We start from the raw sequence: 24,709 nt of genomic DNA on the forward strand, positions 1-24,709 counted from the left end.
AGTGCATAAAGTCTGTTTCCTCTCGTGATTGTATTTAATTATTTGACCCCTTGTTCACATTGAAAAAAGACACCCCTTTCCTATACAAAGGCTTATCCCAACGCCTGGTGTAATCATGGAAGTACACAAAAACAAATGCACTATTGGATTTTATTATGAGTTTTATGCACCCAATTTTATGACAAGAAATACTAGTAGTAAACATGTTTAACTTATTTTCGGTGAACTGCAAGATATTGAAATAAATAAATTCAAATGTGTGTCGTGCACTTATTTGATCCCATTGAAATTATAATTTCTAGTTTTGAAATTAGAATTATAATTCAGTTCGATTGTACATTATTTCAAAATTAAAGCGGCTTGGAGTTTTACCTATTAGTATTATAAACTGCATACATGTATCTATAATATATATAAATTGATCAATAATTAACTTTTCAGATGAATAGATAATGTGCTACGGCATGGGACAAAATTTTTGTATGATTTGTGACTGTCGTTTGTTTTATATCTTGAACCATGGCCATGATGACCAAGTTAAATCTGCCATAAAGAATGTTGACATCTTACTCATGATATGTATAAAACATACTTTTACATGTACAAATAGTTTTGCAGTATTTAATTTTGACATAGTTTTTTAAAACATTTTTGTGAATCGATATTTGCAACTTATGAAAAAGAAAATATAGACAATCCGCTATTCAAAGTTATTGGAACTGATGTTTTGCAATAAATAAATGTTTATATTTCGAATAAAAAGTGTTTTTGAATGGTTACGGTTTTACATATAAGTAAAATATTTAGTTAAAAGTCATTTAAAATTAAAAAGAAAACAAACGAAATTTTATGATTTACACAATTAGTTAAGGCGAAAAGAAAACGCGCGTTTACTTTCAAGTGCATGTAAAATAAACTTGTGAAATTTGTACTGACTTAAAAGCTAAACGGAAACAGAGTAAACACGCGTCCATACTTAGATGATGGAATGTTTTTATCCTGCACCAACTGTACAGAATGCACCATATTTTTTTTTTTTTTTTTTATCTTTTATTGTAAATAGACATTACCAGCACCTACGTAACGCACAAGTATTGAGTACTCATTATTGAGTTTAACTACTATATCAAAGAAGAAGAAGAAGAAGACATTAGAAATTTCCATTTTGACCGCGTCATCGTTATTATAGTAAACGCGAAAATTGATGTTACCGAACAACCGAAATATGTGCATGCGATGTAAACGTGCGTTTAAATTAACCTTGGTCTGCACCCAACTGTCATGACTGTAACTTGTAAGTGTTGATATATATAGATACAAGTATACAACATAACTTATTTCTTTGTCACGTTGAGCTGTTGGCTCATTCACGTATAACCAACATGTCATTTTTCCTATAAATTATTTAAATCATAACAAATGGTAATCTTACATGTATGATGTTACTAATTTTCAAATTGGTTCGACAATACAAAATACATGTTTCGACTTTCAAACGTCTTTGTTTACACCGGAAGTTGGAAATGTACTTTCTGGAACAACAACGGACATGAAAGTGAGCTCAGAAATTCAAACCTTACCATACCACTGAATTTTCCTCCATCCTTTGGGACAACCGTTTAATAAAAGAGTATTTCATGACTTATGAACCCCACCATCCTAAGTATTTTACAAGTATATACACAGTTTAGAGGCCTGTATATGGATTCACCATATCAAGTTTTTTAAGAGCTTTAAGTTAAATTACTAAATTGCCAATGATTAATCTACACTGAGTGTCTAATGTTAATATATGAGGGTCTGGATTTAGGGGTGGGAGCTTCATTTCTTTAATCTTTTAACTTTACATTTCATACCATTTGTCTCTATTATCTATTTGTTTTGATCCTTCTTCTCTATTCTTTTTTTTTTTTTGGCAAATTATGTTCTAAAAATTAGTTCTAGCTCTAATATGATATGCGATGCGAAGCGAAGCGAAGCATATAAATTAATTTTCTGGAAATTTTTTCACGTTTTTGTTACTTTTTTCTTTTTAGTGCTATAACTGGCTTTTGCAACACCCATTTGTATCTGAAATTTTTTCCCCTATATACCTTAATTTATGCTATTTTAAAAAATATAGGTTTTTTTCAGAGACAAATTAAGTGCTTGTGTTTTGCGGGTACCTGCAGAGTCTCGTACAGTCCATCTCAGTTTCAGAAAAAAGTAAAACAACAAAATTACCGAACTCCAAGGAAAATTCATAACAATTGGCAAAATTAAAAGCTCAAACACATCAAACGAATGGAAAACAACTGTCATATTCCTGACTAGGTACAGACATTTTGTTATGTAGAAAATGGTGAATTAAACCTAGTTTTAAAGCTAGCTAAACCTCTCACTTGTATGACAGTCGCATAAAATTCCATTATATTGTAAACAATGTGTGCTAGTGGTAGTGTTACCACAGGGATTGGATATGCGTCTAGTGCAGGGGGGTCGAAGACTCTACCCTGCCACTGGCTAGCCTACTTGTAGGTGAAACAGAAAGCCGAGCGCGTCAGTCTTTCTTGCCAGTACAAAACCTCTACCAGTCTCAGACCTCTACAGTGCCTCCCAGCAACAGCACACGGTAACTAGGGTTTTGCATCCTAGACTAAACTGCAGAGGATCTTGGAGTAGCAAGGACCCTAGAGATGCAGTGTGTAGGCCCACCGGTGTGTGGATATGCCCTAACACTCATCAACCTTGCCCCAGCTATGGGTAAATAGTCAGCCAGATAGGGGTTGTAAGCCAGGTAAGGCAACCTGTCTAGGAGAGAGAACTCTAAACAAACTGGGTAGATCACCACTCATCAGCCAAAAAAGTCAACTGATCTAGAGGACGGGAACCTCAATGACAAAACCCCTGGTCCTCCAAGTTGGGGGTTGAGCATGAGGCTAATAACCTCATCTTATAAAACAACAACTTATTACAGAAATCAACACATGAAATCAACAAATAGCAGGTACCCATGGGATGACGGGCTGCACAGGCAGCAATATGATTGTACAAGGAGAAAGCTCAACTTGGGAGGCCTTGGACAGAACCGGAATCTCATGGATACAAAAATGACCATTAAGATCGGCGCATGGAATGTGAGAACTATGTTCCAGGTCTCAAAAACTGCGCAAGTCATTAGAGAGATGGAAAGGTTCAAACTAGGAATATTAGGCATCAGTGAATGCAGGTGGACAGAGTCACGAAAAATTATCACACAGGGTCATACCATCATATACTCCGGTAGAAATGACAACCAACATACAGAAGTTGGCAATCATTATGGATAAGGAATGTACAAAGAGCTTGATAGAATGGGAACCTATAAATGAGCGATTGATCAGAGCTCGCTTTAATTCCAGCTATGCCAAGACAACAATTATTCAGTGCTACTCGCCTACAAACGATGCAGAAGACGAAATCAAAGATGCTTATTATGAAGCTCTTCAGGCTCAGATTAGCAAAACACCACAACATGATGTCTTCCTTATTATAGGAGACCAAAATGCTAAGGTTGGGAAAGGAAATACAGAACATGAAAGAGCTATGGGAAAAGAAGGTCATGGCGTAATGAATGAGAATGGAGAGAGATTGGCAAATATGTGTTCAACTAATGGATTAGTAATTTGAGGAACCCTATTTAAGCATAAAGACATACACAAAATTACGTGGAATTCTCCAAACAACAGGGACAAAAATCAGATTGACCACATCATCATAAATGGCAAATGGAGACGATCATTACTCGATACCCGAGCATTTAGGGGAGCAGATGTGAACAGCGACCATCATTTAGTTATAGCTAAACTCCAACTAAAGCTCAAAAAAGGTACCAGACAATAACAAAACTGGGAGAAAGATCATCAATGTCAACCGTCTGAAAGAACCTGAAATCAAACAAAAGTTTGTCATTGAACTCAGAAACAGATTTTGAGTATTAGAGGAAATTGATCAAACTGAAGGCAGTTCCATAGAAAAGAAATGGGAAAACATCAAGGAGGTGTATCAAAACACAAGTGAAAAGATCATTGGCTTCCGTAAGAACAGCAATAAACAATGGTTAACATCAAACACATGGAAAGCAATCGATGAAAGAGCAAAACTGAAAGAAAAGGTCCTCAGCACTAGGTCATCAAGGTTAAAAGAACAAACACAGAAAGAATATGGAGAGAAAGATAAGGAGGTAAAGAAAAGAACTAGAAAAGATAAAAGGAACCATCTGGAAGAACGAGCTGAAGAAGCAGAAAAGGCTGCCGCAAAAAGTGATTTAAGTACAGTATACAAGATCACAAAAGAACTATGTGGTCAATCCAAACAACCAGCTCCAGTTAAAGAAAAAAATGTAAAAAATCATTACAACTGAAAGGGAACAGGCTGCACGTTGGGTAGAACACTTCAAGGCTGTTTTGAATAGACCAGAACCAATAAACGAATTTCAGGGAGCACCACAATTTGAAGATCTAGATATTAGCACTGACCCACCATCTAAAGAAGAAATAACAAAGGCAATGAAATCCATGAAGTCTGGAAAGGCAGCAGGCATAGATGGAATTCAAGCTGAACTACTGAAAGCTGACATCAACACAGCAACAGTCATACTACATGATCTCTTCAAAGACATATGGGAAGAAAATAAAATACCTGAAGACTGGGCAAAAGGTCTTATCGTTAAACTAACGAAGAAAGGTGATCTTGGGATTTGTGACAACTGGAGAGGTATAACATTACTCTCAATTCCAAGTAAAGTGTTTTGCAGAATACTGTTAAACAGGATAGACTCCGAACTGGATGACAGGTTAAGACAGGAACAAGCTGGGTTTAGGAAAGGGAAAGGATGTATTGATCAGATCTTTGCTCTAAGGAACATCATTGAGCAGTGTATGGAATGGAAGACACCTCTATATATCAACTTTATTGATTTCAAGAAAGCATTCGACAGTTTAGATAGAGAGACTCTTTGGACAAACCTTATATCATATGGAGTACCACACAAGATCGTAACACTGATAAAATGCTTTTATACAAACTGTGAATGTGCTGTGATACTTAACAACAAGGAAACTGACTGGTTTGAAGTAAAATCTGGAGTACGACAGGGCTGCATCATCTCACCCATCTTATTCCTGGTTGCCATTGACTGGGTGATGCGGAAGACCACCAGTGACAAAAAAAAGAGGCATCACATGGTCAATGTTTACAACCCTAGAGGACCTAAACTTTGCTGATGATATACCACTCCTTTCATCAAACCAAGACAATATGCAGGAAAAGACAAATCGGCTCAGCCATTTTGCAAGCCAAATTGGACTTGAAATGAACGCAAAAAAGACTCAAGAAATGCGACTTAACACAACATCAAACTTAAGACTAAAAGCTGAGGGCACAGAAATCCAACAGGTAGATAAATTTACTTATCTAGGAACTGTGGTTAGTACAGAAGATCCAACACAAAAAGATATTAAAAGTAGGCTAGCCAAGGCAAGATCTGCATTTCAAAGACTACGACCCATTTGGAAGTCCAAACAATACAACAGGAAAACAAAGATAAGGCTATATAACAGTACTGTTAAATCTACCCTTCTGTATGGAAGTGAATGCTGGAGATTAACGAAAACAGATATGAGATCGCTCTCAAGTTTCCACCACAATTGTCAGAGGCGAATCTGCAAAATCTTCTGGCCAAACCGTATTTCAAATGAAATCTCCTTGAAATGACTAAGTCCTCATGTATTCTGAAAGAAATTCGACAGAGGCGCTTCAGATGGCTGGGGCATGTTCTTAGGATGCCTGTATCCAATATCACCAGGATAGCTCTTAGATGGACGGCCCAGGGGGAGAGACCAAGAGGAAGACCCAAAACCACCTGGCGTCGAACGATTGAAGCAGAACTGAAGGAGCTTGACATGACCTGGGGAGAAGCCGAAACAAAGGCTAAAGACAGAGTTGGATGGCGAAATCTTGTGGCGACCTTATGCTCCGCCAGGAGCGAAGAGGATAGGTAGGTAGGTAGGTAATGTGTGAACAAGACAAACAGACATAATAGGTAACAAGAATGCGTCCAAAGTACACGGATGCCCCACACGCACTATCATTTTCTATGTTCAGTGGACCGTGAATCTGGAGTCAAACTCCAATTTGGCATTACAATTAGAAAGATCATATCATAGGGAACATGTGTACTAAGTTTCAAGTTGATTGGACTTCCAACTTCATCAAAAACTACCTTGACCAAAAACTTTAACCTGAAGCGGGACAGACGGACAAACGGACGAACGGACGAACGAACGAACGGACGCACAGACCGAAAAACATAATGCCCCTAGGTGGGGCATAAAAATTTCAAAAGTAGGGGTACAGCAGTCAACATTGTGTTATAATCTCAATCACTATAAAAACAAACAAATATGTCAACAAAGAAAAACAAAATGGCATATAGACAAAGGACATACGCAACATTGAAACACAAGAATACAAAAAATGACAACAGCACAACAACACAATGGCGGGATGTACAAGTACCGAGCCACGTCTAAAGGATATAACTTTTTGCTCAGACACTGGTGACGTTTTACAAAGTCTGAGTACCAGCTGCAAGCTCTTGAATACCGAATGAGTTGGAAAATGTATATCCCATATGCAGATGAAGTTGGTATATTGCTACTAAGGTGGGGGAAATTGATAATTTCAAAATTAAAATCGTCTTGTTTGTCATAGATTCTGGTACTGAGATGACCGCTAATGTCAAATTCAAGGTATAAGTCTAAAAATGAGGCGGAGGAAGCCGTGTCTGTTGCTTCTTTAATTTTTAGTTCTTGAGGATATATTAATGGAACCCAATCAGAAAAGTTAGGATTGTTTATGGAAAAAACATCATCAATTTATCTGAATGTGAAATTTATAAATGATCTGGCTTCTTTGATCTTCTTGTTTTTGACAAGTGTCTGAAGGAACTCCGACTCATAGAAAATAAGAAGAGGTCGGCAAGGAGAGGCGCACAGTTCGTTCCGATATGAATGCCCACAATTTGTTGAAAAAGTCTACCTCCAAATTCAACAAATATGTTGTCAATAAGAAACTCCAGCATACTGATCATTTGTTCCTCTGTGTAGAATGTTTTACCTTTTTGTTCACAATTAACAAAATATGCCGTATGTTATCCCAAAGCTGGGAACAGTATATCTAACAATATATTATAATATGTTCCTGCCCAAAGTAACAAATTTATAGCGTTTGCTACCATTTTTATATTGAAAAGCATTGTGGATTATTTCTTTTAGACGATTTTTCAATTTCACTTGTATACAGGGTTGAAAAATCAAAAGTTTTGATAGAATTAATTTCAGAGAGAGATCGAGATTTAAAATTATCCAGAAGTTCTTTAGAGTTTTTTAGAATCCACATATTGTTAATACCACTACGCGAGTAAACAGTTTCACAATATTTGTGAAGACCCTCTTTCACTGCGGACAGAATTTTTGTCAATCTAATGGACAATTCCTTTGTAGAACATGTAGATGAGCCGGCAATGTGAAGTTGTTTGTATGGAATTTTGTGAAGCTCAGGTGTCCAATACAAACAAGGTAAGTCATCTGAGTGTCAGTAGAAAAAAATGTAACTTGATATTGAATATTGTTTGATCATAGTGTCGTCTAGTTGGTTTAGATAAGGACATAGTAAATTCTCCCTTATTTGGAAATTAAGTTTCTTCTTCTTCTTCCTCATCATATTAGTTTGTAAAACTTGCATGTTTTTGTTTGTTTGTCAAAAAGGTTCCAGTTACCAACTTAAGCTAACTTAGATAGTGCTCTTTTAGATAGATAATTGGTTTCAGTATTAAGGTATATGAGGGTATGGATGAGGGGTCCTTCATTTCTGTATCCTTTAATTTTTTTGCTCATTATTTTTTATATTTGAAAATAATGGCTATTTTGTAATTACTTGATAACTGTATTTTGGACATTGTTCTTTTCTGTAATCAGTATATTTTTACCCAATTCTATAATTTTTGAAGTTGTTCTTTATAAATTTAGCACCCCATTATTCTCTATAGAAGTGTAGTAATAATTTTTGTTGCTTTTTAGATATACTCTGAAAAGTTTAAATGAACAATATGCATGTATGAAGATATAATTATGACAATAACAGACTTTTGTATATTTTTTTCAATGAATGGCAGATCTAAGATAGTTTCTGTTAAAATTCACAACTTTCATAGTCTGGGCACAATTAAGATTTTGCCATATTGTATAGACCTCTAGATTTCTTGGTTGTTTTTGTTTTTTCACTGACTAGCGTATACCCTACATCTTTGTTTTATTAAAATCTAGTATACCTTAATTTATTTAAGATTGTTCACAGTTCCTGAATGCAAACTCAAAGTACTTATCGGCTAAATCATGCAATGCTCCTCTCCAGCATATATTGGTGGTTACACTTAAACAATACACAGGCAAATTTTGCTCACGTGAATTTCAAATGAATCTTACGTGAAATTCACGTGAAAAATTTTACGTCAGAAATTCACATCAAACGAGCTATATATAATACATGAAACTCACATGAAATTTCATATGAATCTCACGTGAAATTTTTCACGTCAATTTCACGTGAACTTTACAAAAACAAAATTGGTATTTTCATGGTTTTAATTAAATTTAAAAAATTTAAATGTAATTTAATAACTTTTTTTTCAAAATTTTCAAGAGTTTCACATGAGATTCACGGGAAACTCACATAAACTGATTTCACGTGAGTTTCACGTATAAGCTCGTTTGAGGTGAAATTCACGTGAATTTAACGCGAGATTCACATGAATTTAAACTCACGTGAAATTAATGTGAGTGAAATGTCCCTGACCATAGGATGACACGAACTTGTACAGTGACGAAAACAAACTGTCTACCTAACTGTTTTTGGTTTTGAAGAAATGAGTTATTTGTTAAACATTTTCATAGGGAACGTCTTTAACCAAAATGAATTAATTTGTAATCGAAGGAATATACAGCTTTTCTTCTGTTGCAAAAAGGATAGTTGGTGCAACTACTATATGAAAGAAAGAACAATGACCTTGCTCTTAAAGAGATTTTGGCACTTTTTGACCAGTTCCATATGTAGCACTCCTTTTCTCTTAAAAATGTAAGAATTTGATCACAGATTTAATCCTGGGAAAATTTGGATTGAAATCAACAAATAAAAGTATTTAATAGTTCCTATTTCCTTTTCATAAAGTATATTCAATACGAATACGGGCTTCTACAAAAATCAGTTAAATGATGTGTTATATTGGCAATATATTCGAATCTCCACATAGAAATGGCACATTCAAGTTGGAAGAAATAAGCTGTAACCTTTGAACTACAATTAGTCATGTTTTGTTATATATTGTCATTCGATTAAGGCTAACAGACAAATCAAAACCCTATCTGGAGGTATCTTTTCAGTATTCCCTTGCGACTCCGAGTATTTGAGTATCGTGATTAATTTAAAAGAGTAGAGCAACTATAAGTAGAAATTTCTATTTGGAGAACATGGCTCTTGCTATTTGTTTTTACACTACGATACATGAATGAAAAACAGACCTATCAAGATCTGTCCGAGATATGACGAACTCATTTGCATTAATTTGCTTTTATTTCTCAATACACTTAAATAACAGTTGTGAAAGGATTCTGATTATCGCCTCTTGTTTTGTTTGTTTTGTTCCATTCAATAAATATTTTCATTATAAATATATGTATATATAACGTGTAAAATTAATTGTGTAGTTAGAAACAGTCTGTTCCTGGTACTAAACGGCCAATGTTTCTTAGTCCCTCTTCATCAAAGTCATCACCTATGCCCTTGGAATACACTTGGATACCATAAGATTCTACTCTTTCCGCCTGAGCGTTTGTTGCCACTGGATGTGTGCACTTCCCGTCTGTGACAACGATACCAATTTTTCCGATCTTTTCGTCATATCCTTGTTTGATTAAAAGTAAGAGAAAAAAATAGTCGTGAGAATATGGACTTATTAAGATATTTTGTGTTCGTTCTAAAATATATACTATTATTTATTATAAACATATATCCTACATCATTTTAACCTTTTCACCGTTCTTTAATAGTACAACATTCAAGTGTGCAAACAATTACTGAGTTTTGTATAAAGTTTTCAAGCTAAGTATGTTAGTATAAGGACGAACTAATAATAATTAAAAATGCACCATAAATGCAGAACCAATTTTATCTTAAAAGTTTATCCAACAAAAACAACAGCAGTAATGATAGTTTAAAGATTCCGGAAACATCTGTTCAAAATTCCTTACTATGAATGTTTATTCTATTGGAAAGGGCGTAAAAATAAAATAATAATTGTAAATCGTACCACATCTTTTTATTTTTACATTGGTAATGTTTGTCGAACTTTCCTGTAAACACATTTTTTATACGATCGATTTTTTGGTATTCGGACCAGATCATCGGAAAGCTCATAAACGGCGGCAGACTTTTCTAGATTTCTTGGCGGAGGTAAGGGGAGTTGTAAGGCTATACAATTATATGTATATGAATAAAGATCTGGGTAAATGCCTATGAAACATCGATCAAACGTTATAAACAAAGTACACCAATACATTTATTTTCTTTAGTGATTATTTTTTTGCTCTAGAGCATCTCGTCAAATTCCTATGTGATTTGTTGAAGACATTTTCAAAATTACAGATATCTCATTTCGTGCAGGTACTTTAATTTAAAAAAAATCGATTCGATAATTACAGAGTGACATGACAAAAATATGAAAAAACTAAGTTTCAGTCATTCGTAATACTTTTATGAATGTTACCTCTCTGATTAGTTACAATCATGGTGTTTTATATTGTTTTATGATTTCTAGTTTGCATCTTCTCTTATACAAGATGGTTTGTATAATATTTTCTCGATAGCTGTTATACACTTGTCCGGGAATTACATTTAGCCCGATAATTTACTCTTACGAAATACTCTTATCCTGGAAATTTCATTTTTATCAAAAAAATATACTTACAAGTATTAACAAGCGGTTCTATTATTTGAGATCGTAAGTTATATTGATGAATTGTATTTTTTATGCATTTACTATTAATTTAGTTACAAATTCATTCAACTAATACCGAAATAAGAATCATAGCTGCCGAGATCTAAAATGATGTCTCCCATGTATCTGTTACCCTTTAGAAACTTGAAATAGGAACCAGCTCTAGTTCGCGCTATTTCCGAAGTCCGTTATCAAGATGAAGTTTTCAATAATATTGATGTTGTTTAACTTTTTACTATTTCTTCTGTTGAAAAATGTCAACACTCACAGAAAGGAAAAAGAAAAAGTATGTATTAACTATTTGTGGCTATTTTTTAATTGATAAAAAGCTTGTACACACAATTTTAATCATCATAGTGCAATTAATATGCCGAAATCTTTTTAACATACAAAATTCTTTCATGTCAAAACAATTAAATCCAAATGATAAAGAGATAAACAAGAAACATTTTTTTTAAACTTATACCGCTCCAACCATAACCCAACTTACCCTATTTGATTATATTGACATGTTCTCAAATACAGAAAATATAGTGTGAGGGTTCAAGAAAAAACTTTAAGGTTTGTCGAGGAAGAAAAAATTCGTAAGATATCTTAAGTTTAAATAGGTAATTGTTCTAAACCTCATAACTCATTTAATCTATGATTTTGAACATCAAACTCTTACATTTATATGACAATGGGACGATAATTTTATTTTGCGAGGGTGTAAAAGGGGGAGGATTAAAATTTTTGTAACTTAAAACTTCATTCTTTGTGGATAAGAGAATAGGTGTGCATACGTTTGTAACAAATCTAACACAGGTGATCCCACAATATCTTATACTCTATATTTCAATTTTGCCGGTGATTAAACATTTGTAGTAATTATTCAATCGGAAAGTACAGCATCAAATACTGTACAGCTACACAAACATTATCACAAATCAAATTTGAATATTACTGATCCGACAGAAATGAAAAAATATCATATTTTTTTGTTTTTGTTCTGGGATTTTATAATTCTATTTAGGGGTTACACCGTGTATACATATAATACATAAAAAAAAAAGAAGAGCGGATCGATTGGTTTGAGCGTGCTCGTATTTAAATGAAAATCTGGTAAGCTCATACTAGTATATTATTTATTTTTCCCCTTCTCAATAACTCTACAATATGAGTTTACAAATACGACCGATTTATTTTAATTAAAAAAGTGTTTTCTCATTTAAATGGATAATTTGATAATATATTGGACCTTCGTATTTTCCTGGAATAAAATTCAAGTAATTTAATTGATTATTTTATACACTTACAGTGTATACAAAAAAATCTTGAGCTATACTCTAAAGGTACCACCGCTCTAAGCCCTCTTTGTTTGTTTTAATGTATCGAAATAAGCAGTATATGCAACTGAACCAACCATTACAAAATTAATAAATCTGTCAACATTCAGTCATTACCGTCTCCTCGGACTGCGGTTTTCTTACTACCTGATTGGAAGATATTACTGACGCTGTAATAATCAAAGTTCTTTGATTGGTTGGGACAATTCAAACCTAGTAAATGTCTTTTAATCCCGTAGAGTGTCGGATCTGAACTCTTTAATTTAGTAAATAGATTTGCCTGGTTACCAATCATGCATATCGTACCAGTACAGCACAGGTAACACTTATCTATAATAGCCGAATCTCCTGAAGATCTGTAAACACACACGTGATTATTTCAATCCAGTCGCTCATTGTTACGTACATTTTATACGTGAAAACATAAGAAAACTTTTAGGAAAATGTTTTTTTCTTAGGTTATATTTATTTATACTCAGTAAGATAATCTAAAGGCAACACAAACATTTTAAAACGGAGATATCAAATAATTTCTTTTCGATTAATATTAATTTACACGAGAACTTTTATCTCAGGGGGCGGGGGCGTCGGTACTTCGACCTTTCTATTGCAGGGATGAGCAGCTGAGACATCTAATACCCCACCCTTTATATATATATATATATATATATATATATATATTGAATGATAAAAGAACATACATGTAGTTACCCTAGCTAATATATATTTTTTACAATAAGTATATATACCTGCACATAGCTATCATTGTTACGCTATTTCATGGGGGAGATACTAGTAAATAGATTTGACAAATATCTTAAACATTTACGAAAGTGATTTTAGAGACATATATACACAATCTCTGGTGATTTAATTGCACCTGTAAAAAAAATTATCGACATCTTATTAGTTTCAGATTCAATCATCAACCTTGTCTTATATTTCACCTAAATTTCTCGACCTCATGCAATATCATGAAGCTTCAAATAGTGATCTATCCCAGCGACTCATCCATAATCCATTACATAATAAGTGCCCCCGCACACACCCCAAGATCGTTGGGCTAAGTTGGATGTTGTCTAGATCTACCTAGCTAGCTCTTCCTAGCAAGATAGCAGACGTTGAAGAACAGAAGACTAAAATATATCTAAAAGGGAATATAAGAAGAACAAAATACTACTCTCAGACGATAAAAGCAATTATACATGTATGCTAACATATTTTAAAGGAATGTTTGATTTCTATGAATGATTTTTAAGGAGATGTGAAGTATACATAATTAATTTAGACAGCAACCCAATTAAGCAACAAACAAAACGTGACAATTTACTTCTAAAGTTCAATCTACGGTCTTCTTCAATGGACATGTCATTACAACATTTTAAAGTTTTTTTATCCTCCCAAGTCTAACTTTAATATATAGAATAGTTGTGAATATGTGAGCCACAATTTGTTCCTGTGAAAAAAGTTCCAGGTGAACAAATATCACAGGAAATATATTTTGGGAGAACTTTTTTCACAGATAATTTCTATATGATTTGTTCCATCTCTATAAAATAAGTTCCACAATTTACCTGGTGAAATAAGTTCTGGGTTTGTGAAATTTGTTCCTTACCTAGTGAAATACGTTCTGGGTTTGTGAGATTTGTTCCTAACCTGGTGAAATAAGTTCCTTGTCTGTGAAATATGTTCCACTAGTTATACAAGTTATCTTTAATACTGAGCATTGTTATCAGTGAGTTTAAAGTTATAATTCAAGTACATTATAAAAACATGTATTAAATTGATAATGTAATAAATAAAAGGTGTAAACATCCAATATGAATTCTGTGGAGTAAAGCAAAATGTTTAATTACATTATCCATAAAAAAAATATCCAAATGACAATAATTTAATGAGTCAGAAAAGCGAAGAATAAGAAAAATCCATCAGAAAATTTTTATAGATCAATCATTTATTTATGAAATATAATATGCAATTCAACATATGTTACTTCATATCAGAATTTGTAGAAAAAAATGAAATAGTGTGTTTTAAATATTTATCACAGTTGTTATCATAGTTGTGCATTTGTTTTTTAATCATATTATCTACGTACAATATACATGATATATATGCTGACGTAATTTGAATTTCTAAAAGATTTACCTTATTTTGAATGTTTTCGTGTTGTTTAAAGACTTCAATGTTGAGTATTAAATTTGTCAGGTACGACTATAGAATGTTTTGCTTAATATAAAGTTAATGCATCATGTTAATCTATAACACCCGAAACTTATTTAACATTTAGTAAACAAATTAGTTCCGGAACAAATTTTACAGTGCTGGAACATATTTCCTAATAATATATATTCCGGGTATAAATTTTCTGTGATATAAATTCCGGTGGAACATATTTCCCATGAAATAAGTTCCGGTGGAACAAATGTCACGCCGGAACAATTTGTTTTTTACAAAAAATAATTCAGATATTACTTGAAGCTATGAGTAGGGTCAGGAACAAACTTCTAATGTTTGTTTTGGGGTTTATTGACTATTTATACTAGACATGCTATATGAGAGAAAGAGAAATAAAGAAAATTATAAATTTAAAAGACGAAAATACTGTTGGCATTTTAAAAGATTATTCTTAATTGTATGTTTTCTACAAGAATTGTAAAACAAGTATAAACATACATATACTATGATCATAAAACAAAAAGACATTTATATGTCAACATACGAACGGTCTCCATACAAAAGATTATGTCAAGCTTTTAAGGGTAAGTATGATAAGGGCCTTATTCGTCATCCAACATTAAATTATTTAAAAAAAATAATCCATAAAAAGACATTACCCCTCCATTTCCAGTGTTAATACTTTCCCCAAAAGAAATTGGTAAATCTAAAAAATTGTATAAGCCTTTTATAATTTTTGTAATTCACTACAATTTACATACAATTCTGAACGAATTAAACTACAGAGAGAAAACATTATCCACTTTCATAAGCTATGAGACGGCTAGCTTTTAGAAAAGCTATTACTTGTTACAAATAAGCCTTCAAATAGATAAAAGTGAATGGAGAGCTCTCCATTCACTTTATCTATTTGAAGGCTTATTAGTAACAAGTACCTTGTAATCTAGCATCGTGTTTCAAACATTTTAACTTTCTTCAATAGGTTATCATACGATAAAAACTATCATAATATCTCCCAAAGTTGTCTGGTTTTAAAAAAGATATTCAATTTTTTCAATTTCTGAAATACAATCTCTATAGGTAATCGTTTTATTGCTGCTCCTTCTGAAATTCAACATTAGCAAAAGCTTTATTCTCTAAATTTTGTATATAGCTTTTTTCAACTGATTCCATGATTATGAAATAGATTTATTTAATGATACAAGTTGGATCATTTTTTGGTTTGATCATTTTGTTTGAAATACATGGGATAAAAAAAATAGTAATTATAATTCAAATTGGATGACTAATTGATTGTTGTTTGCTTAAATAAATGTGGTATGAATGCCAAATGAGACAACTTTCCATCCAAGTCACAATGTGTAAATAGTAAACAATTATAGGTCAAAGTACGGCCTTCAACACGGTGCCTTGGCTCACACCGAAGTCCAATTGCAATTTGTTATGAATATTCAGGAGAGAAACTATAAATGATACAGTAGGCACGTATTGCATGGTATGTCGACTGGAATGAATGGTTTGGAATTTGGACTGCCATAACAAAAAATAAAAAAAGAGCATTAATACATATTTTCCCTTCATAACATATTTCCGGGATAAGAGTACCGACATATGATAAAAAATTACAGGCTAAATTTTTGAGACTGATATGGAAAACGGTCAAATTTAAAAAAAGAATAGCACTGTTTAGTCGCTATTTCTGTTTACTGTGTATTGCAAACACAGCTTGGGGTAAATGATTATATATTCTGTCTGCTCAAATGTCCGTTTAGAACGTACAAATATTCAAAAATGTATGATGTGAGCACTTTGCAAAGAATGTGATTAAAAGAAAAGGGGACACAACTTAGGCATCGCAGCTACTACCCTGATTTTCTGCTATAATAGAAAGTAACGGATATATGGGGTATCTATCAAAGACACAAATCAGCATGTGCACAGCCAAAAAAAATGCAAAGGAATAGGAATTTTTTTTTCATCATCTCAAAGTCAGTGAGGCCTTGAACACAGAGCCAAAAAAAAAAAATAAATAAATAAAAGGAGCATATACATATTTTATCTTTTTACATATTTCCGGGATAAGGGTACCGACATATTAAGTAAAATTGTAAGCGAAATTTTTCAGATAAATTTCGATAAAGGTACAATCTAAAAAAAACATAAAACATTGTTAATCTTTATTTAGATAAAGGTATACACATCGTCGCATTATATATGACTTGAAAGTGAAATGTTTTGTTTATTGGAATCATATTGGCCACACGACTTTAAAACGGAAAAGCATTTAAAATAAAAAATGTGAGCAGTTTGCACAGAATATACGAAATAGATATATATATGAATACATATATACAAACATGTTATTTTGAAGAGAAAGGGAAGACTTCTGAAAGCATCGCAGTTACTGACCGCTTTTCCCTGCATCACATGTTTTCCCTTCATAACATATTTCCGGGATAAGAGTACCGACATATGATATAAAAATTATACAGGCTAAATTTTTTAGACTGATTAGGAAAATGGTCAAATTAAAAAAAATAGCATTGTTTAATCGCTATTTCTGTTTACTGTGTATTGCAAAACAGTTTGGGGTAAATAATAATATATTCAGTCCGTTTAGAACGTTCAAATATACACAATTTATGATGTGAGCACTTTGCACAGAATATGATGATGAAAAGAAAAGGGGACACAATTGAGGCATCGGAGCTACTACCCTGATTTCCTGCTATAAAAAAAAGATAAGTTATGGAGTATCCATCCATGACACAACACCAGAAAGTGCACAAGAATAGAGCTTTTATTGTTTTTCTTCATTTCAAAGTCACAGTGAGGTTTCAACAGGTAGCAAAAAAAGAAAAAAAAGAGCATATACATATTTTCTCTTTATAACATATTTCCGGGACAAGGGTACCAACATATTATGTAGAAATGCAAGCTACATTTTTCAAATCAATTTCGATAAAAGAATTATCTATGAAAAAATATGGCATTGTTCAGTCTTTTTTCTTTTTGTTATATTTTAACCAGTCTTGCAAACAGATTCGTGCATAAAGGAAACATCCTGTTCGCTCGACTGTCCGTTTGATGTGAGCAGTTTGTAAAGAAGGTAAGAAACAAAATTGTTTTATTTTGGAAAGAAAGGAAATGAAACTGAGGGAATTTACTTACCCTTGCAACAAATATTTTCCCTTCATTACATTTTTCCGGAATAAGGGTAAGACATAAAAAGTAAAATTGCGAGCTAAATTTTCCTGACCAACTTACACTGTAAAAATAACGCTTAAATTTAAATGTAAGTGTTACATGTTTAGGTCTAAATATGTTTAGGATTGTGTTTAAATTCTATACGGATGGCTCCCTAAAGTGTTTTTGATCATTACATGTTTAGATTTTAAACATGTAATGCCTATCTATTGTGTTTAGGTCCTAAACGTGTAATGTCTATTGCATTTAGATCATAAACGTGTAATGTCTATTGTTCTTTTAATGATTCATCTACCTTGAACAGGTGGCGCTGCTAATAATTAATATTTGAAATCAAACGAAGGAAAAATGAGGTCCTGTTGGCAAATATTGATGCCGATACCAATGTGACAGAGTGGTGAAATATAAGTCGTCATAATCATTTACTTTTGAACTCATTCATATGAGTAGCGAGTCCAAAATCATCTTGGAAATTTCAATGGGTTTATGTTTTAAATTTGTAACACTAGAAATAGTGTAGGTGCAACCGGACACAATTCGTCACAAACTCCAAATGATTATCAATAGGGACACCTGAAATCAAAACAATATGTACATACCTAAGCGCGAAAATTCCTAAACATTAAAAATTTGAGTCCCTCAATCCCTAGGCACATAAATTTTCAAAAAGCTTAATGCGTATAGATAAAAGTGTTTAGATGATTTTGGCGTTTCAGAAAGTGGGACAAGAATGTGCTTAGGATTGTGTTTAGGATATAAACGCTATTTGTGTAGTGTAGATAGAGGTATAATAAAAAGATTATAGTATTGTTTAATTGATATTTCTATTTACTATATTGTGTTTTTTTTAGTGTTGGAAACAAAGTTATGGGTATTTAGGAGCCAGTCTGTCCTCTCGACTTTCCTTTTAAAATGTTAAAGAATATTACAAAAAGTATTGAGTTATTTTATCAAAAAGCGGAGACAACCGAAATCATTGTAACTAATATTTACATAACTCCATTGCATATTTCCGGGATAAGAGTACAGACATAAAAAGTACAATTGCAGGTACATTTTTGCAAACTTATTCGCATGCAAATCTAATATAGAAATATTCATTGTTTTATCGTTATTTCTATTAATTGTGTCGTATTTGTTTTACGTCTTGCAAGCAATTTTTAGTGTATATAGGAATCATTCTTTCCACACGACTGTCCGTTTATAAGTTTTAGTATTTAAAAAGGTATGATATGAGTAGTTGTACAGAATATAAGAAACAATATTGTGTCATATTTGGACAGAAAGGGGAGAAAACGGAAAGCATCGCAGCTTTCCCTGCAACACAAACTTTCTCTTTACATCATATTTCCGGGATAAGAATACCAACATCAAAAGGCAAATTGCAGACTTCTTCGGAAGGAGGTATGATGAACAATAATAAAATGGTCTTATCGTTTCTTTTTCCGTTAACAGTGTCGTAATTTTACATGTCTTACAAACAAGTTTGGAGGTATATATGCATTATTATGTCCACACTGTTCAAGGCGCAGTTCAAAGCGCAATTACTTTATCTATATGATGCCAACAGTTTCGCAAGTTTACAAGAAACTTGGTTTCATTCCGGAAAAAAAGGAAAAAAAACCAACAGCATCAAAGCAACTATCCACTTTCACTGAATCATACATGTACTTTTCTTTAATAAAATATTGACGGGTTAAGAGTACTGACATTAAAAATAAAATTGCAGACTAAAACCAGACTAATTCAGATGAAAGTATCATCTAAATATTTATAAGATAGTCTTATCTATATACATAATATTGTTTTCTATTTCGTACATGTTTTAAACGAAGTTTAAGGTCAACAGAAATTATCATTTCCATATAATTGTGAGTTGAATACGTAAAATGATTTGTGAGAAGTGTTAACAGAAAAATTTGAATTTTTTTTTTATATCAGCCTTAATTTTTCAGACTTATTTATATACATGTAGCTGTAATATGATAAAGTGTTATTATAAATACGTTTTATCTTATCTCTGTATATATATATAGTGAGCCGTTTCTTAGGGAACCAAGGGTTTGGCAGTAGCGGAGTTATCTTATTTTTTGTAGTTCTGCAAAACAGCTGTTGGTCGTATGTTTTTCCGTCAAATGAGAACTCACTTTTTATTTCCGAGATAAGAGTATTGACATACAGTAAAATAGTAGACTATATTCAGAAGCTTCTATATACATTGTAGTCTGTCTCATATATTCGAGAGAAAATATGTTGCTGCATTTATCGGATAAGAGTTTATTCATTAAACTAAAATTACAAGATACCTAATAGCCTGAATCGCTCACCTGTCAAAAATATATCTTGCATTGTTGATTATTTTATAGTTCCAACCTATCTTAGTTTTCGAGATAAAAGGCAAACATTGCAAATAAGTCAAAAGTCGTCATTTTAGGGGGGGGGGGGGTACACTTGAAAGGAGTCATTCAAAGAAGCCATCTGAATATTTTGGTGGAAATGGGAAATAAGTAAAAATTGATATTCTGAGCATTTTTTGCGCAAATGATTTATTTCTCTATCTATTGTTTTTTTTTTTAGATATTAGACAATTAATTCATATAATTCATATGTTCAGGTAACATGGTTTTTAGACATGGTAGCCATGGTGGTTGAATTTTAAGAAGATAAAAAACACGAACAAAAAAATATAATACCATCGCGCTCATCCATATATATTAAAGATATCCTGAAATTTAAATACTGAAGGACCTTTAGAAATAAATCATTTTTTACCGATTATTTGTAAAGGTCATGAAATATTTCAGGATATCCTGAATTCGAATTATGAAGGTCCTGAAATACTTTAGGATAAAAAAAAAAGAGATGTGGTATGATTGCCAATGAGACAACCATCCTCCAAAGTTCAAATTAAGTGGTTGTATTTCCATCTATCATAACGTTATGCACGCTTACATTTGTTGCGCGAAAATTTATTTTCACTTTTGTGCACAACTGTTTCCTGCACTTTGTGTTTATTTACAGAATATTCATTTAAATCCTTTCTTATGCAAGGTTATTTATTGTCGGCTCTTACCAGGCTAGGATGTTATTTTTCAAAATCTTCCTGCAAACCCCACCCCGGAAAATCAAATGATTGTCTCCTTAAATAATGATACAAAAATAAAATTACCTTCGACTTTAAAGCTACAAGTCTATTGAGGAAATAAAACTGCATTTGAATTTGTGTTCATTTATATCTATTTATTTTTAGTTGATTAAATATTGGATATGCCTTTCTGTGTTCAGACCATTAGTCAATAATAAAACATTACATTTTCTGGATAAGATTAAACACGTTTCAGTTTAAGAGTACATGTAATAAGTTGCAGTTGTCTCCCTTTCCATGAAATTCAATTTTTTAATGTATTCTCCCTTTACAAATAAGAATAATTTCAATATTTGTGCATTATTCAAAAATTATCGAAATACTATTATATACCGATAAATGCTTATTAGTTTACTGTAAATCTGTTTCACAAAAAATACTTTACAAATTTTGCTTTGTTGAAAAATATTACGGAATATGTTTGTTCCCTTGTTAAGGGTAATGGGATAAATGTAAATTTCCGGGTTAAGGGTAATTCCCGGATAGGTGTATGACAATAGCTGCAATATATTGTTCGAATAATATAACTAACAGACGCGGAAAAAAATCACAAAACAAATTAATTCAGTTCAAAACCCATTCCGTTGAAATAAATAATCTGACATGGGAAAACTGCAAATAAAAATAATGATAATAATTTTCATTCAAGAATAATTCCGTTTTAATGTAAATCGACAATTCGTACTGAAGCGAAAAAGGTAAGATAAAAGTTTCAAAGTAAGAGTAAGCTGAATAAAATGTATGAAATTAAGACAGACAATACCATAACCAAAACGAAAAAGACGAAAAGATAATTCAACAGTGCGTAAAAACATTACACCGAAAGTTAAGTAATTTTAAAGTACTGATCTTCACAATATATCTCTAAGAAAGTTTGAAAATTAAACTTCAGTTCTTACTATTTTCTTCGGTAAAACCTTTAAGTCTTAATAAATTTAGACCTTTGGAAGTATCAGTTACACCGCCTTTCCATTTGATGTTTCTAATGGCTTCTATCAGTTTATCTTTTTCCTTGTATTTTTTCAGTGGTATATCCATGTTTGCATCTTGAGAAAATGTTATTATTCCAATCTGAGTTGGATAATAATTCAATTCATTTGTGTTGATCGTTTCAATAACATAGTCCTTGGCCTTTTCAAATCCATTAGGTCCAACTGAAGATGACATATCGAGGAGAAAAATAATATCGTACTTGCATGCTGTTCATAAAAAGATAAAATATGTTTGTATATCAAATAGAAAAAACAACACTATTAAATCAAAAATATTATTGCCAAACAATACAAATCATATATCTAAATGGAAAAAAAAACAAAGCACACGCCTGAAAATATATTGTCTACTCAAAATCGTTTTTGAAACTTATTACTGATGGCTAATAAACGGTTCTGTGTAGAGAAACATGTATAAATAAATATGTGATTAGTTGGTTTCTATATAATAAAGAAATACGAAATATCAGTTTCTAATATTTTATTATTCTATTTCTACGACCAACATTTTATTTATGTACAAACCCAATGACACAATATTAGATGGCCATAAACTGTGCTAAGCATGACATTATTCATACTATTCTTATTGTCATTGATTTCATGTCTCTGATCATGTTTTCACATTTTGTGTGTAATACATGTATAAAGGTTTTTAAAATATCTAATAGATTGTAAGAATAGATAAAAGATAATCGTTTATGCCAGAAACGTCTTTAATATACATGAAATATTTGCAACTGAACGCTATGAACGCTACAATTAATCCGCTATGAGAAAAACAATTATATTTAGAAAGATATATTTTGATTTCACCACTTTTTCTAATTTTGGTCTTACCTCCATTTTCTCCTTTGCTTTGGCCACTGTTTTGACTCAGATCATCTTTGCCATGACAAACTTTGTCGTTCAATTCTATTGTGATGGCAAACAATAGAAGTTTCCACCAGAATTTCATTCCCGTCTTATCTAAACATGTGATTTGCAGTTTTGTATTTTCTGAGCGAGAGAAAAATATCTTGCACAAAGATTTGTATTTACATCATGGTTTGTGCATTATTTATTATAAATCGTAAAATGGTATGATTTGCTTTATAAATGCGAATAAAAGGTATAACAACAAAAATACCGAACTCCAAGGTAAATATAAAATTAGAAAAATCCATAAAATCTGACAATATCAAACGAAACAACGAAACCAATGGAAACCAACTGTCATATTACTGACTTGGTACAGGTATTGTCCGAAAAAGATGGTGGATTGAACCTGGTTTTATAGCTAGCTAAACCTCCAATTTGAAACGACACATAAAAACCACGCGATAAAAACACAGAAACCAAAGGACATCTACTAGCGACCAACAAAGGCCATAATGACATAGAAATTAGAAAATTCTGCATGTATGCTTTTACCAATATTATTATTTTCAATTATGAACATATGTTATGTACAAATGAACACTATAGATGTTTCGGGATTAGTGTTATGATGGTTTCTTGATTAAACATTGTAATTTAATGATAAGGAGATGCAGTATGTGATCCACATTACTGGAAATATGAAATAGTATGTATGACAAACTGTTGTCACAGATATATGTCTCGTCTGTGTAATTCTGATAGTTTAATGCAAATGTTGGAAATTTATATTGCAACGCTTTAACGTGCAAAGTATGCAAAACTTTCAAAGTCAATGAATCTGATTAAGGGACCAGGGTCAAATAATTTTAATGGAAACGAAATGTGTCAATGCTTATACATACGCATACCAAATGTCTTTGACATAACATAAAATCTTCCCCTGAAGCTCTTCTAATAATAAACTGAATATAGTAACAAAGGTTATTTTACGGATTTGTTGATGATTAAACTAGTCAAGCTCACTCACACACTTAAGAAAATATGAAAGGAATTTATATTGAGTTTGTGAGTGAAATCCAAAGTTTTAACATCGATTATCTCCGTACTAACAAAATAGAAATTGTTCTACAACATTGCATATCTTTGCTAGTGTAGATACATATTCCATCTTGATTATAATGTTTTGTCCTCTCAGTCGCATATAAATATGCACAGTTCTAAAGATAAAAGGAATCTGCATGGAGAAAAATATAATTATATGTCCGTTTTTGGTGCCTATGTTTTTATTCTTAATGTTTATTCATTTCCATGAAAAAATTAAAGAAAATAGTTGTTTAAATCCAAGACACAAACTTCCAGCGCACACTTGACACAATCAAAAACAAACTTTAAGGCTCTTCTTCATAACAAAAACTATAGTATTACATATGTTCAAAGTGTCTGCCATTGCAAACCATGTTAAATTCATGAAAACTTTTCAAAATACACAAAGCAGATTAAAAAAAAATCATATAATGCCGTTTTAAGAATACATCATGAGATAGAGCATTACTTACCAAAACAGTTTGTCGCACTGGGTGTTCACAAAGTATGTAAATTCTTGAATATACTATGACAATGTCTAATTATGTAATCTTAATCTTGAATGCTGATCTCATCATGAACAGGTTGCATATTAGTCTGAATAGGTCTGTAAAACGAGCACCAACTATTATTTAAGAAAATGTCAATTATTTAAAAAGATGCTAATGGATTTCAAGACAATTACAATTTGTTTTTTATTTAATATATTGACAGCTTTCATGGTGTACCAGCTTTTATTTATTGCCATTTTATCTCACAACTCGTTAAAACGTAATTATAATGACTGATGAATCAGCTGGATATTATATACGTATATTTGATCAAGTACAAAACATGCTTTAATGAT

The 24,709-nt window shown here is 32.2% G+C and overlaps 1 long non-coding RNA gene across 1 annotated transcript; it reads right to left on the reverse strand.

The window, feature by feature from the left end:
- Positions 1-9,517: 9,517 nt before the first annotated feature.
- Positions 9,518-24,476, reverse strand: LOC127707748 (uncharacterized). The gene is made up of 4 exons (XR_007984988.1): positions 24,336-24,476; positions 22,759-22,917; positions 21,826-22,125; positions 9,518-9,979 (listed from the first exon to the last, which is right to left on the reverse strand). It is a non-coding gene; the product is annotated as an uncharacterized LOC127707748 (long non-coding RNA).
- Positions 24,477-24,709: the final 233 nt, after the last annotated feature.

Source organism: Mytilus californianus, unplaced genomic scaffold, assembly GCF_021869535.1.
Source record: "Mytilus californianus isolate M0D057914Y unplaced genomic scaffold, xbMytCali1.0.p SCAF_7, whole genome shotgun sequence".
Taxonomy (NCBI): Eukaryota; Metazoa; Mollusca; class Bivalvia; order Mytilida; family Mytilidae; genus Mytilus; species Mytilus californianus.